Genomic DNA, 14,835 nt, shown 5'->3' with positions numbered 1-14,835 from the left:
CATTCCCTATGATACAAGTGTGAGTGAGGGACGCAGCTGACGGTACAATTAGTTCAGTCTACTGAGTTGCAGGTGTGGATGACAATTTTGCATAATGACACACTATAGCATGGAGATGCTCCAGCGCAGCCAACTGAGAAAATTCAATGACAAGACAACTGGGAACTGGAAAGTCTGTGATTGAGTCAGATCAAATGAAGGATGCTGCTGCCATCCAGATCATAAAGACAGAACCAGGAGACATTTATCTGATATCTCAGTGCTTAGTCTTTGTGTGCTCTGCAGGAACAGATCAATCCCTCTGCTCTACGGGAGCTATTTGAGCACAGCCTCACACCAGTCTAAGATTGTCTCTGGCTATGTATAGTACATTACAACAATACCCTACAACTATAATACATCTTCTGGGCCAATTTAGCTCTAATCTTCTTCACCCCAGTTCAGTCAGGTCCATTCTAGTTCATTATCCAGGCCTTTTCTTTCCGGTCCTAATCCAGTATGATCTAGTCTAGTCCAGTATAACAGTGCCTGTATTCACAAGGGGCCAGATTGTTCCCTTTGTGCTACACAACATCTGGCTATCAACCCCAGAGAGAAAATGGGAAAGGGAACTTCTGTCTATGGGCTTCATTAAACAGTGGCAAAATTATCCCGCGGGGCTGTAGTTAGCAGGCTACTGTTTTATTGTAGGTCACTTTAAACTGCATTTTCTGTGAGGAACTGCAAATTAAGATAATGGGTTGCACTGAATACTTTAATAGAGAACATATATTTGAGTGGAACATGAATTTTAATACAACCATGATAAGCACATGTTGTCCTCAAAGTACAATAGTGACAATTGCAAAAATTAAAAAACTGGCTACCTTAATTGGTTTGCTGGTTATCAGTTATTTGTAGAGCCCAAAAGAGACAAAAAACAAATCAGCTGTCTAGAAAAACTCTATTATCAGTACTTTAGTTCAGCTTACATCAAGCACTATGTTCTGTCACTGACTGCTGAATAGAAATGTCTTACTGAGCGCAGGGCAAACAAAAGAAACTCATGCTTATAAAAGAAAGAAAGAAACCAAAAGACACAAATTGATGGCTTTTAAGTCTTTCCATTCAGTTGCGAGTTTCCTCTGCTTCCGCGTAAGGAAATTAGTTGTGAGGACATCAAACACCACAGGGCCCAAGGATTTCACTTGCATTCAGTGAGATGACAAAGAATGTACAGGAAGCATGTGGAGGGTGACCTCCAATGTATCGTTCTGTTCAACCTGGAAAGATCTGCTTGTGCTGCTGCCAAATATAAGCCATTGCTTTGCAGTGATGTAATGGGTACGCTGACAGAAATGAAAATTGTCATCTGAATACACCTGAGGGTTGTACCACGAAACAAGTTCGACAGAGCCAGGCTTTCTTTGTCTGGGCTAGATCAACAAACCCTAAAGTCTCAGTCAGAGATAACAGGTACCAGAAAGCTGGTTATCAACTTGTTCTTCAGAGTCTGTGCACGTTCCCATAAAATGAGTCAAATGACATGTTTGTTTGATTGGTCTGTGCTGCCTACATCCACCTTTCCCGAATATTAAAATATTACAGTACAAGTACTACATTTTGGTATACTGACACTGTCCCATAATGTGGAAATGACTCAAAATTTATTGATTGAATATTATCTGTGATAAATACCAATAGATTAATCTAACAGATCAATATTCCAGTCGGTGTGCTATTTGCTATAACATACCAGCAGTGTTAAACAGACCTCAGCACATCAGGACCAGGCATAAAAACATGAAGTGGTAACATTATGGTTTTAAGGGGTTATATACCGCATTTCATATGCAAGTAAATGTCATCCTGATTAATAACAGTAATAACAATGCTACCATTGATTTTATATAAGGTTCTTTTATAGCCAGTGAAGACACTACAGATGTATTCAGCACTCCAGTGAGAGCAAGAACAACCTTGCAAGTAAAAAAAACCAACAAAATTCTTGCTCAGATTTTCTACATCACTGATATACGGTAGGTTCCCATGGTAAATAAATAATATTAATGATAATAAATGCAGTAAGCGCTCCTGTAATTGCAGGGCTTTGTTCGGTAGTGTAACGTTACGGCTTAACAAGTGCATGGATAAAGTGCATTTAGAACGTATTTCCTTACCTGAGAATCTGTATCATGCATTGACGCTAATCAAAGGAGCCATAAAAGGTGCTCTTTAGCTTGGAACAAAAACTGGTCCCATAAGTTACCATGGCGATCTAGTCAGGTTAAAAGAGATCCACCTTTGTAAGATGGGAAACCCCGGCTTTAGATTCAACATACCTCACTAACACACTAATCTTGCTTTGTGGTAGACCCCTCTGATCCTCTGATATCCTTGTCAAAATGCAAATGACACCCAATGTAGTGTCTATGTCCAGCCATTTATATGGACCATTCTAAACATGTTGGGTTATGCTCACAAAAGGCCTTCACATGTTACAAGAGGAATCACTTTGCACCCTGATGCTTAACCTTCCAGTAGGGCTACACTGGGCACTGAACAGTGCTGATTTTAAACAGTGAGAGAGACTACTCTAAAAATCAATGAAAAGGAATAGCTCTGCTCGGTCTGAAAAGAGAACAGCTATATCCTGTCACCTCCAACACTTTCTGTGATCATTTATTCCTTATTTTAATATAATGTTGTTAAATGTACACTGCAGGTGTTCCCATTGACACACCATGTGCTTCTCTTGTCAAACGACTGAGCATAGAAATACTGATATACCTGTGGTGCATAAGTGGTCCCTGTGAACTGGGGTGGTAATTCCTGGACTACTGCATTAGGACCATTAATCAAGTCACCATTTTATATCCAGTCATATGAAACCTGCACTATGCTATTTTTAATACAAAGTAAGTGACCACAGGGGGGGAGGTGGAAGAAAGACTTTCTCAGCCTAAACAGTGTGAGACATTTTTTAAATTTGCTAATTCTGGAGGGTGTTTTCAAAAGTCTGCTTAAAACAATGTGGATCGAAAATAGATTTCAACTTTATCTGCACTGGCGTGGATGTGACTGTAACGTCACCACCCCTGTCCCGCTTCTGCCTTGTCTGTCGAAGGACAGATAACCCTTACGCCATGCCCTCCCTGCAACTGTTTTCTTGTCAGCCTATCGCTCGATCGCTTTATCCCTCCGTACACAGAACGAAAGCATCTTCCTTTCTCAGGCGGCTCTCCTCACGCCCTATGGTATTCCAGCACGAGCAGCAACTGCCTGCTTTCATTAGCGATAAGGGAAGTGACACACCATCTATTATTCATTGGAGCACACAGCCAACCCCTTCTAGCTGGAGCTACGTTAGCATTACGGCTACTTCCGCTCCTGGAAGTTAATGAGGGTGGTGAAGTAACTGCTACCGCTAATTAGCACGTGGAGCTATCGGACTATTCCTGTGTCAACATTGGCAGATGTTAAAATGGGTCGAAAAGGATGACAAGTGACGAAATGAGCAGGGACAGCTGGAGATGGGTGGCAGAGTAAGAGATGGCAGAAAGATAGAGAGAAGGGGGGGGGGGGGGGAGAAGGGAATGTGGTTTATGGAAAGTGGCGGTGGGAAGAAAGTGAGAAATAGACAAGACAGGGGCAGAGGAGGATATGCAGTCAGGGAAGGCAGGAGTGAGGAAAAAAGCAAAAGGAAAGAGGTGTGCTGTATGTTGCAACAGACAAGTAGATCACTTACAGCGCTGCCATGTCACATTACATCCCCCCCTACTCACCATGACAGGTAAAAACAACTCACACACACACAAACACCAAACATGCATAAAATATTTAAATATACAAAAAGATTAGGCTGATGTATAAACACATTCTCATGGAAACATGGGTTATAAATAACTCTGGGTCCCCCTGCTCATTAAATACCACTTTCTACTTACACAGCCAAAACTGAGTACACACACACACACACACTCACGCAATCAGGAAATTCTAACAGAGTCGGGCAAACATGAAATAAGACATTTTTGCATGAAAGCACACACAAACATGCACACAATTTATCCCCCCTCACAGTCACACACCCCCCAGTGATAAGTGGCCCGCCTGACACCAACGAAGTGTAAAGCCAGGCAGGCGACGGCTGTGCAGCACAGTCAGAGCAGGCAGGACAACTCTGGGAAGAAATCAACACTTCTAAATTCACACTCTATTGATCTTAGCATGATGACAAGCCTCCAGCTCGGCTTCTGCTTGCACACACACACACACACACAGAAAAACACACATACATGACGGAGAACACAGATCGGATGCGTATAATCAAATACCGCCTCAGAAAAAGAAGAGTTAGCTGAATGCCACAGAGAAGCTCAATACTCATTTCACTGTGTTGCATGTGGGAGTGTGTGTGAACGGCTAAATGCATGTGTGTTGCCTGATTGACTCGGCCTGCCCATTTATTCCTCCTGCATTGTGTCAGCTGCCAAAGCTGTGTGAGGAGTGCTAACAGTCTGCGGATAGAAAAACACCACGCTGCCTCTCTATCTCTCTCTCATGCACTTAGACATTCATACAAACACACACACACACTCTCTCTTTCTCTCTTCACACTCTTTGTCACACATCCCAGCCAACAACATGTGACCCATGTCCTACCCTGCAAAAATAGACAGGGAAAGAGGGAGTGAGAAAAGAGAGAGGTGAAGTGTAGCAGATCACAGAAGAGAAGATGAGCAATGTGAGGTAAACAAAATGGAATTATGGCAGATGAAAACAGGGAGATACAGAGAGCACATTACTCATGAGAGAGAAAAGTGTTAGAAGGGAGAAAAAATAATGAGAGGACACTGACAAACAAGACAAAAATGGGAGGATGAGAAAAGGGAGTGAATTCTCATGGGGTGGTGTGCCTCTCACCTGCCATGCAGCTCCACTCACCTCGTGTCCTTCCTGTTTCTGTGAGTGCTACTGACCCTGTCTCTCTTTTAACCTCAGCAGGGAAAGAAAGAAAAAAAACACAGAAAAAAAGGAGGGAGGAAGGGTGGGAAAGGGGTGGAGGTGTTGGCAGAGATGGTGCTGAGGGGTGGAGGGAAGAAAAAGATAGATTCACCAGCCTGCCTGCTGCAACCAACTGGCCCAGAAAAAAAATACACCCTAAAAGATAAATGGGCTCAACGGAGAACACACACACACACACACACACACACTCACACACGGTAATCAACCACCACTCTCTCTGTGTATGTGTTGATAGTGCAGCAACTTTTAGTGTGTGTAGATATGAGTGTGTGTATCTGTGAAGCCAGAGATTTCCTTAAGTGTTTGTGTACTATGCAAACTCTTTTTGTGCACAGGTCTGCATTCATTCATGCATCCACTGGTGTGTTTCTGACATATGTGTGTGTGATGTGTATTTAGACTGCGGGCACAAGACCTGCCCTGCAGTGAACTCCCACCATGCACCAGTCTAATTATTACCGGAGAAGTTAAAGTCAACCCCCCACCGTGCTGCCACAGGGCCACACGAGGCCTGCGCTGACCAGGTTGAGCTCCACACTGGATCAAAAGTGCTTCTCAGAAGTGTCAAACTAGCCTCGCCAAGGTATAATCTCTGTGAATTTAACGAGTAAACCCCCTAGTTAGCTCTGTTCATCTCAATAACAGAAAGCAGTCTAATGAGTAAACCTTGGCTAGCCTAGCTGGCTCTGTAGTGTAAATGAGGTAAATAATTAACAGCCTTTAAATAGGCTAACTGCCCAGGCTAATGGGTCCTATCTCTTATCTTGCTCCTGCACCGATCCCTCAGACCACCAAAGCTAATTCCCCTCTCAGGGAGAGTGTGGAACACATTTTAAAAGCAAACATCCACCATAAAACGCAAGCAAGCACGCTGCATAAAAAATATAGCCTCCACACTTTGGCTTGACATGCCATGTGAGGGCAGAGATATACAGAGCACATGAAATATTCACGTGGATATATGGCGTAGCTGTAGCAGTGCCAGGCCTCTAAATAAAACCCTTGTGAATGGATGTTTTCTGAGGCCCAAGGGTTCATTTTAATTAAGACTGGGAGGAGAGAAGTTGACACTCGCACTGCAGATAGCCGAACTGCTAATTTGCACTTTAATTGTGTCATAAATTACTTTGTTTACTTTGATGATGCTGTTTCTAATAATGACTAAATAAGAGTACGGGAAGCAGAACATGTGAGAATGTCTGTGAGTGTGTGGTGATGCTGATGAGCGAACAACCGGATGACACAGAGAACATGCAGTACGACACATAGACAGGACTGAACGTTACAATAATGGAATCCAATACACATTTAATATAAGACCCACGAACATAAATTAAATATTACGTTGGACCTTCTGCACTAGCTTAGGAGGACCTTTCAGGATGCTCCTTGCCCATTATTTTAAAACTGATAAAAGAAGGCATGATTTTCTTTCCTGAGAGTGTTAACTCGCACTTGTCAAACACAAACTTAGACAATGTTCACATCTGTGGCTAAATCCTCCCCTCGCCCTATGTGTCCAACACACTGCATAAAATCAGCTCACATCCTTTCATCTAAAGCAGCGGACTGAAAGAGGGTGTAATGCAGCCTGGAGGGTTAAGCTTCCCCCTTGCCGATCACATGAACCGTCTCCTGTCAGGAGGGATCAGATCCCACCTCAGGCCTCGAGGACGTCTAGAGTCTCACTCCTCTTGTCTTTTCTCTGTGTGTCGAGGTTAGACATTGTCTGTCCGTCTTGCTTGTTCTTATGTTAAAAGAAATGAAAATGCAATGTCAAAATAGTGTGAACTGAAACAAACAGCTGTTGGGAGGGAGATTCTGTCAAAAGTTCAAGTATCTCTTTGTCTTGAGATCGAGATGATGGAGTATGAAATCAAATGGTGAGTTGGTGCAGTGGCTGAGGGGTAACAGACTGAAAGTGATCATGGTGGGGGATTCACATGACCACATGATCCTGAGACCTGTTGGGAAATAAGCTCCTGGGGGATTCTCCCAAGGCAAGGCAAAGAGCCTAAAGGTTAGGTGAGGCTAGAAATTAAGTAGTATGCTATGTGTCTTTGACCATGTCTTAAGGGTTAGGGTTAGGGTTAGTTTACAGCTATTCTAAACAGCCTAACTCCAGGGTGAAAAGCTGGCCATCATCGATGCAATTATCACCTGAATATGGGAATAACAGCACACACCTTCAGAAAGTCTTTCCCGAAGGCATATTGTTGCACTTGTTTCTCTGTACAAAAAGTGACGGAAGTAAAGAATGAAAAAACAAAGCTTGAGTTTACCTCCTGCATACTTTTTCACCTCTGCTCACCTGGCCAAGCATTGCATGAAGTGATCATGCTTGTCTGATTCAGAAAGTTACAAAAATAGACACAGCCTCCCCAATTCCAATGTCGGAAAAAGTGTCCAGGGAGGGGGTTTTAGGTGCTGTTTGACCATCCGACAAGCACTGGGCTGGAGAGTGATCAAAGACACAAAGTCTGGGAAAATGTAACTTTGCCCAGAGATCAGGCCCCTCCCCGTTTGGGAACGAGACCTGTGAGGGGAACCTGCAGGTGAGCGTGTTGTGGCTGGGCTTATTAGACCTAGCCAGCTCAGTCCAAAGCAACCACACAGTGCCATCACAAAAAGTCCTCTGATCTGACACCCCCATATGTAGGACGGCATCGCCTGTCTGTGCCTTCGAAAAAGTTAGAAATCGCTGTTTTATGGGGTGACAATGCTATGACTAAGGTTTGATTAGGTTTAAGCACAAAAATTGATTGGGTAGGTTGAAGGAAAGATCATGGTTTGGGTTAAAAGAAGTTCTTAGTTAGGGTTAGGAGACCTTTGCTGTCATGGACGCAACAATAACCACATGGTTAAGGCTTTTAAATAAGACAAGGCTGACTGTCGGTTGGTATTAGGAAACAAACAGCTGTCTCCTTTGTTAAAGTCCAATGTTTTGTTGACCATCCACCCAAACATCCTTTGTACATGGACTTTTTTTCTCCATAATAATATCTATATTAATGCCATCTGATCTCTCTCTTTGCTCACGTCATCATCACAAGAATAGGTAAGAGTACAGTTTGCAATGGCTACTGAAGGCAGGGACCTTGGCCGACTGAAATCCTGGCTTTGGAGATTTTTACTCTCCATGTCTGAAACAGAACATTAATTCTGAAAGTGTATTGTTGTGTAGCAGAGCAGAGCTCAGTCTTTCTGCTCCAGCTCGGGCAAAAACACAGTTAAAATGTTAAAATAACAACAGGCAGTGTTATGCAAAGTCTGGCACCCCAGGATTCTGCCAATGCATGTGTTTGAATGCGTCTGGCTGTGTGTGAAAACCTAAAAATGTTCTAACTGCACCACTCCACAGCTCATAAAAATACAGTTCAGCATAACAGCTTGGAGTCATATGCATGCTGTTTTTATAACCGTGGGAGTAACAAAGAAAGTAAAGTATTTGTAATATGCAGAATGTGATTATAATCATATATCACTCAGCATCAGCCTAAATTTCGCTCCTTCTAATTCTTCAACTCACATCAAATCAAGTTACATTGTCAAATATTTTGACTTTGCATGCATTTTTTTTTACATTATCCCAATTCTGGGAATAGCAATGAATCTAAGTTTTCATAATACTGTAAGGAATACACTCCTACTAATCATTTTAAATGCCCTCTGTGTTTTGTAACATCATTTTGTGTGCTATTGTTACAGTCTCAGGTTCACTGGCAGCTTGAGATTCATGCCAAGTCTTGCAACACACAATTATCTGTGCAAGTGTAGCCTGCGGTATGTGTGTGCAGTGTGTCTGAGTGGATGCAAGTGTGAAAAACCTCAAACTGTTTTTACTGGCAAAGCTCACAGTTCTCAAAGAACATCATATTCAACAGCTTGAAGCCTTCTGGACAAATAGAATAAGTTTTACTCTGAAAATGAACTAAATACACAAGTTTAAAAAATGTATAAAATGTAATTAATCACAATTGTTTAATGTTAGGATGGACACCTTCTGTTTTGCCAAATGCAACTGCGATTGTGCTTTAAACAGAGTTTGGAGTTGAGCATTGCTTTTAGAAAACTGTCTTTATCCAGTACCAGTAGTATATAATCATTCATGAATGAGATCATGTTTTGCCTGGGGATACGTAACATTTCAGTTAAATCCTATGTGGCAATACATCAATGTTTAGGCTTGCCATTCTTTTCATAGTTTTACATTGTGCCTCATTTATCAAGCAAAATACCGTAAATGTTTTGAACAGACATTCCTTTCGTGATCTACACTATCTCGCAAAGATGTTGGCTCACCACATCTGTCAAACTGATTTTAATTTATACCGGCATAATTTTTTAAATGTTTGACATGCATGTTGTGTATTACTGAAGCCATACATCATTGCTGGGATACACACACGGTCTCAAATATCTCTTCTTGGAAGTAAAACATTCCACCTCAAGACCATATATAGTCTAGTCTAACCTTGCACCAGCGACTGACAACATGATATCATTGGCTATCACAGCTGCTCTGTTTTCTTATTCCTGCAGGGAAGATGCATATGCAGACACAGAGATGAGGATAGAGACACATTTGCTGCCTGCACATTTGCCTCAGATGAATTTTTAACCTGTGTAGTCCCCCTCAAAAACATCCTCTCTTGGGTCAAATTCCAGTTGTGTATATGTGAAAGTGGGTTCATTTGTGTGTCCCAAGATGACGTTAAGATGATGCTAAAATCATGTCAAAAATCTGTTCAGAGTAGAAGAAGTACAGTTTATGACATTTGAGATGTTGACTGACCAGTAAATTTCTGCAGAAACTGCACTGAGAAAACAACCAACCATCCACTTGCAAACTACTGAGAATTCCTCTGGAGTAATTGTTTTTTTTTTTTATATCTACAAGTTGAAATACATAATGGCTCATAGCAAGTGAAGCGTTGAGATCGGCCCCAGACTAAACCCACTCATTTCAGGGTTTACCCTATCGCTCAAGAAATACTTCTGTAACTGTAACAACAAATATCCATTACTTAAATGGTTTTAAGATGGAAAAAACAGCTAATCAAGCTATGAGCAGGATTTTCCACTGAGAACGTGTATGAGTGTGTGTCTGTGTGTGTGTATATTGTAAATGTGTGTGTATGTGGCTGGCAGACATCCTGAGGAAGGCCAGGGGCTGATAAGGCCTCCAGCAGGGAAAAGGCTGTTTATACGTTGAAACAGACGCCCACTGAACTGACCACAGTGCACACCTCATTGCACAGCTCAAGTAGAAATGACCTGAGCTGTGGTGAGCGCTGTGTGTACGTGTATGTGTGCGTATGTGTGTATGTGTGTATGAGAAACAGTCAGATGGGGAGAAAGCACGCCAGAGAGAAGCAGTCTTAAAGATGGAACTCAGCCTTGTCATGTCAGCCTTGTATGTCTGCATCAAGCGGTATTCTTCAGGGCTGAAAAAAGAAGCCTGTGCAGAAGTGCCAGAAACTGCAGTTCCTAGAATGGCCACTTGAGGCTGGCTCCAAAGAGAGTCAATCCCCACATATCCCCACGTTCAAATTTTACAGCAGAAGTAAACATGTTTACAGCGTGGTACAAAAAATGGTTTTGGTCTCTAAAGCTAATTTCCCATGATAACTGTATGGGGGTGGTGAATTTTTATATAACTCACCTGTTTAGTAAGGCTTAAAGTTATGCATATTTAAGGCCAGGCGGCAGTGGTTAGCATCGTCGCCTTACAACAAGAGGGTTCCTGGTTCGAACCCAGGGTGGGGGAGCCCATCTGTGTGGAGAATTTGCATGTTCTCCCGGTGTCAGCGTGGGTTTTCTCTGGGTACTGCAGCTTCCTCCCACAGTCCAAAGACATGCAGGTTAATTGGTGACTCTAAATTGTCCATAGGTGTGAATGTGAGCGTGAATGGTTGTCTGTCTCTATGTGTCAGCCCTGCGATAGTCTGGTGACCTGTCCAGGGTGTACCCTACCTCTCGCCCAATGTCAGCTGGGAAAGAAAGCCCACACGCGACCCCAACAGGATAAGCAGTTACAGAAAATGAATGAATGAACATTTCAGGCCGGGGCCACTTTGAGTAACAGGCTGTCTACGAAGGGTCACCACAGCCTATGACTGTTGTGTAAAATATACATGTAGTCAATATGTGAATTAGCGGACAAAAAGATCTCCTTGTCGGCTTGTGAGAGAAGCAGCTCAGACAGACAACAGCGAAACAGAAAGAGTGGACACGTTAAAGACAGTGTGACATAATTCTAGTTTCTCCTCTGTATGCCAAGACTTGCTTCTCATGCATTCAGACGTGCCCAGATGCATTCCTTTGTATTTTATAATGTCACATTTTCCTGGTTTTGTCATTTCAGACTCTCATCTGAGCCTCAGAGGAGTCACTATACCCCACAAATTCTACTAAACATGACAATGTGTCATTCTAGCTGCCACAGAGTGGCTTGTCTGCAAAGAGGAGCAGAGGGAAAATGCATCTGTACTTTAGTTAATAGCGTGCAAAACAACAGCTTTGGTCTTTTAAGCTTGAAGAAACTGCGATACAACAAACTGGAGGCAGGCGCCTGACATAATTTACTTTTTGGATGAGATTTGTCACTTTAAAACACAGGCCTGTCTTTAAGTGGGCATGATAGCTTGTGTGGATTTGACGATGTTTTTACTGGAGTCAATAAAACATAAAACAAAATCAAATTCCTTGTTGGTTCAGTGCACTAGATGGGGATGGAAATGTGCATCAGTCGTCAGGAATTTAATCTGGGCAATTTCTGAGCTTGCACGTTTCCATCAGGTGTGAACCAATGCATCCACAGCTCGCACACAATGTGATCGGCTTTCATTGATTTTGTGAGGAAGCACTTTCCAGCGACTGATGCTGGGAGTGGAACTTCAGCATCAGTTTCTTATTGTCTTTGTAAATAAGAGTTTTTATTTATCCCCGTGTCACTCAATCTGATCCCAGTGTCACTTTTATCTGATCTCAATCTCTGTCTTTCCTAGGTGGTGATCTGATTTGGAATGACGGAGACAAATTGTAGAGATGAAAAATGACAAAAAAAACTGAGAAAGAAAAGAGAATGCAAGGGCCTCACAATGAAAGGATCCAAGGAAAGACAAAGATAGAGGGAAAGAAACACACAGAGAGTTTTATCATTAAGTGTGGGTGAAGCATGGCTGAGCAATAACCTGATTGTGGCTTTGGTCTGCACTCTCCCACAGATAGCCTCTTCCTGTAGGGCTGAACTCTGCTGACCTGTGGGGGCGAGAGACTACACAGACTACAGCCTACGCTCTAATATCACTAATAATCACTACAGCCAAGAAACCGCAGCTACAGAGCACTGAGCGAGTGGAACAAAGTAGAGAGAGAGATAGTGTTTATGTGCCTGTTATTTTATCTATGTTTTATTGTCTTCCTGGCGGCACGGTACATCTCGTATTTCTCTCTGTGTTGGCATATCTTGCTGAGTTTATTCCCCACCATGAATCAACCCTGAAGCCGCTGAAGCCTAAACAATGACCCGAGTAGACAGCCAATGTGTCTCACCCTCCAGAAGCAGTGGCCCCGTAGTGGAGATCAAGACAGTCCTACTGCTGCATGATGACAGTATAACTGACTAAATGTTGACTGTGATTGATTAACCATCTAAAGCAGGTTTCAAGTCTTTCCACACTGATTTTCATCATGTCATGAGACAGACAGAAATAAGCAGCTCTCAGGAAGATGGGAAATCAATGTATAAATATATACTTTGCAAAAGTGGCAGTAGTGTTAACAGCCTGAAAGCTCATGATAATAGGCATGGTTAAAGGGGAATTATATAATATAATTATATGTTCAACCTGGGTGTTATTCTCATGTTTTTATCAGCTATGACATACTGTAATACTGTTTTACTCAGTACCATACTGTACAGTGTATTATAAAGAAATGGAAAATGCTCTGGCAGGCAGATCTGTTAGGTGGCTGACAAGGATAAACGTGCTACAATGGCCCTAAACTATTCCATTTGGAGAAACAGGCTGTAACTTCAGAGGGAATGCCAATTTGAAAACACTTATAAAAATCAAAAACAAACACAAACATGCTGCAGAAAGCCAACACAAATACATTAGCAGAAAACACACTGCAAATAGAGAAACTATGCAAAGTCAAAAACACATATACCCTGAAAAAAATGCAACACACACACACAATAGAAGTCCATTTATAAAATGGTGCATAGGATCCATATTAAAAATGTATGTACAGACAAAAGCCAAAAATGTCATGTGCCAAAAAATGTTTGACCATCTACAATCTGGCTTCCACCTCACCATCTGCATCACCAATTTCCTGTCTCCAAAATGTTTATAAGCATGAGTCAAAGTTTCTCCCATCAAGTCTGTTCTTATAGAGCCCAACTTTTGCGTGGGAAGTGCTGTATGCCGTTTTGTGCATAAGCAATATTTATAAATGAGACCCCAGGCCTCTAGGGGGAGTGCTAAGTGGAACAGCTTAATTTCTGCATGAGAGAGAGAGAGAGAGAGAGAGAGAGAGAGAGAGAGAGACCAGACCAGTGTGTTTGTTTTTGAGGTGGGAAGAAAAGTGGAGAAAAGAGGAAGAGAAATCGCCTGCCTCTTTGCAGTGCTCACTGGATTGATCAGTTTGTTTTTTTTCTAGATGCCTTTTATGCCTTTATTACACAGGGCAATGTATGAAAGTGGGAGAGAGGGGCTGACATGCAGCAAAGGGCCACAGGCAGGGACACTGCCATTGTACATGGGACAACCGCTCTACCTGCTGAGCCACTGGGTGCCCGATCAATCAACTTTTCAACCAAGAAACCGCAGTTTCATGCCAGACCAATCAGTCAAGTCGGTGAAGTGGGCGGAATCAAAGGTCTGGACCCAGGTGTTAAATGTCATCATGTCCAATCGAAATGATGGATAAATATATGAGAGTAACACCCAAGAAAATTATTTTTCTAAAAGGGCAATGACTACAAAGCTTCTGGAGGGTAAAGAATATTTCTGCTTCCCACTGATTTCCTTTAAATCTGTCCAGCTATCTCGAGGCACATCTGAGCTCACTCTGTGCCACACTGTACAAGTGGAAAACAGTGGCGTTGGCCAGGAGGCTGCCTCACCTCTCTCAGCACAGGCAATTTGTTGAGTCTGACGGGAAGCTACATGGGGGTCGCGACCTTGTCTGAACAATTCCCAGGAATCTCTCCTTACATAAGTGAAAATGCGACGTGGGGGTGGAGGGGAGGGGGGTGGCGTGGGTCATAGGTGTGTTGATGCTATAAGGGTTAAATCTGTTCGTTTGGTCGTCATGTTGTAAGGGTAATGTATTACATCTGGAAAGGTCTGACACATGCTGCAACAAAATGTTACGGTCAGCAAGAAAAGGCCTCGCAGAAATCGGACGTGAGCCTTAATCATAAAAGGTTTAAAGATAAACATTATTTCATACAACATATACTCGTCTCTCTCCTACTCTAGACCCCTGCGTACTGCTCACACAAAGCAGAGCCATCTTTATCTGCCCTGAGGGAGTCCTTTGTTTGAGTGTAATGTTTTCCTTTGAGTTAAAAAGAGACAACGGCGAGATAGCATGTACATAGATCTTTATAATTCAAACAAAATGCTGTGAATTTTTTAAAACTGAGGCCACATGTTGGAAATGGCTTAGGGGATTTGCATAATTGCTGATAACAATGGAAGTAATTTCTTTGGGTAAATAAACTGTCTTTTGAGGGAATTTGTTTCTGGTCTGGATCCAGTTGCAAGTAAACAAAAAGAATGTGGACTCGGGCGTTTTACTCCCACTCAG

At 42.4% G+C, this 14,835-nt stretch overlaps 1 protein-coding gene across 4 annotated transcripts in view; it reads right to left on the bottom strand.

The window, feature by feature from the left end:
* Window positions 1–14,835, bottom strand: part of kank4 (KN motif and ankyrin repeat domains 4) — a 99,628-nt gene that overhangs the window by 33,919 nt on the left and 50,874 nt on the right. Inside the window, exon 1 of one of the 4 annotated variants that reach the window (XM_033621962.2) lies at window positions 4,906–5,084. The exons of 2 other annotated variants lie outside the window; for them this stretch is intronic. The gene's annotated coding sequence lies outside the window, so the exon portion shown is untranslated. Of the gene's footprint in view, window positions 1–4,905; window positions 5,085–14,835 lie in introns of those variants that run through there. One more of the 4 variants, XM_078168963.1, reaches the window with a different exon arrangement.

This window comes from Epinephelus lanceolatus, chromosome 6 (assembly GCF_041903045.1).
Source record: "Epinephelus lanceolatus isolate andai-2023 chromosome 6, ASM4190304v1, whole genome shotgun sequence".
Taxonomy (NCBI): Eukaryota; Metazoa; Chordata; class Actinopteri; order Perciformes; family Serranidae; genus Epinephelus; species Epinephelus lanceolatus.
This window is presented reverse-complemented; position numbering and strand designations above follow the sequence as displayed.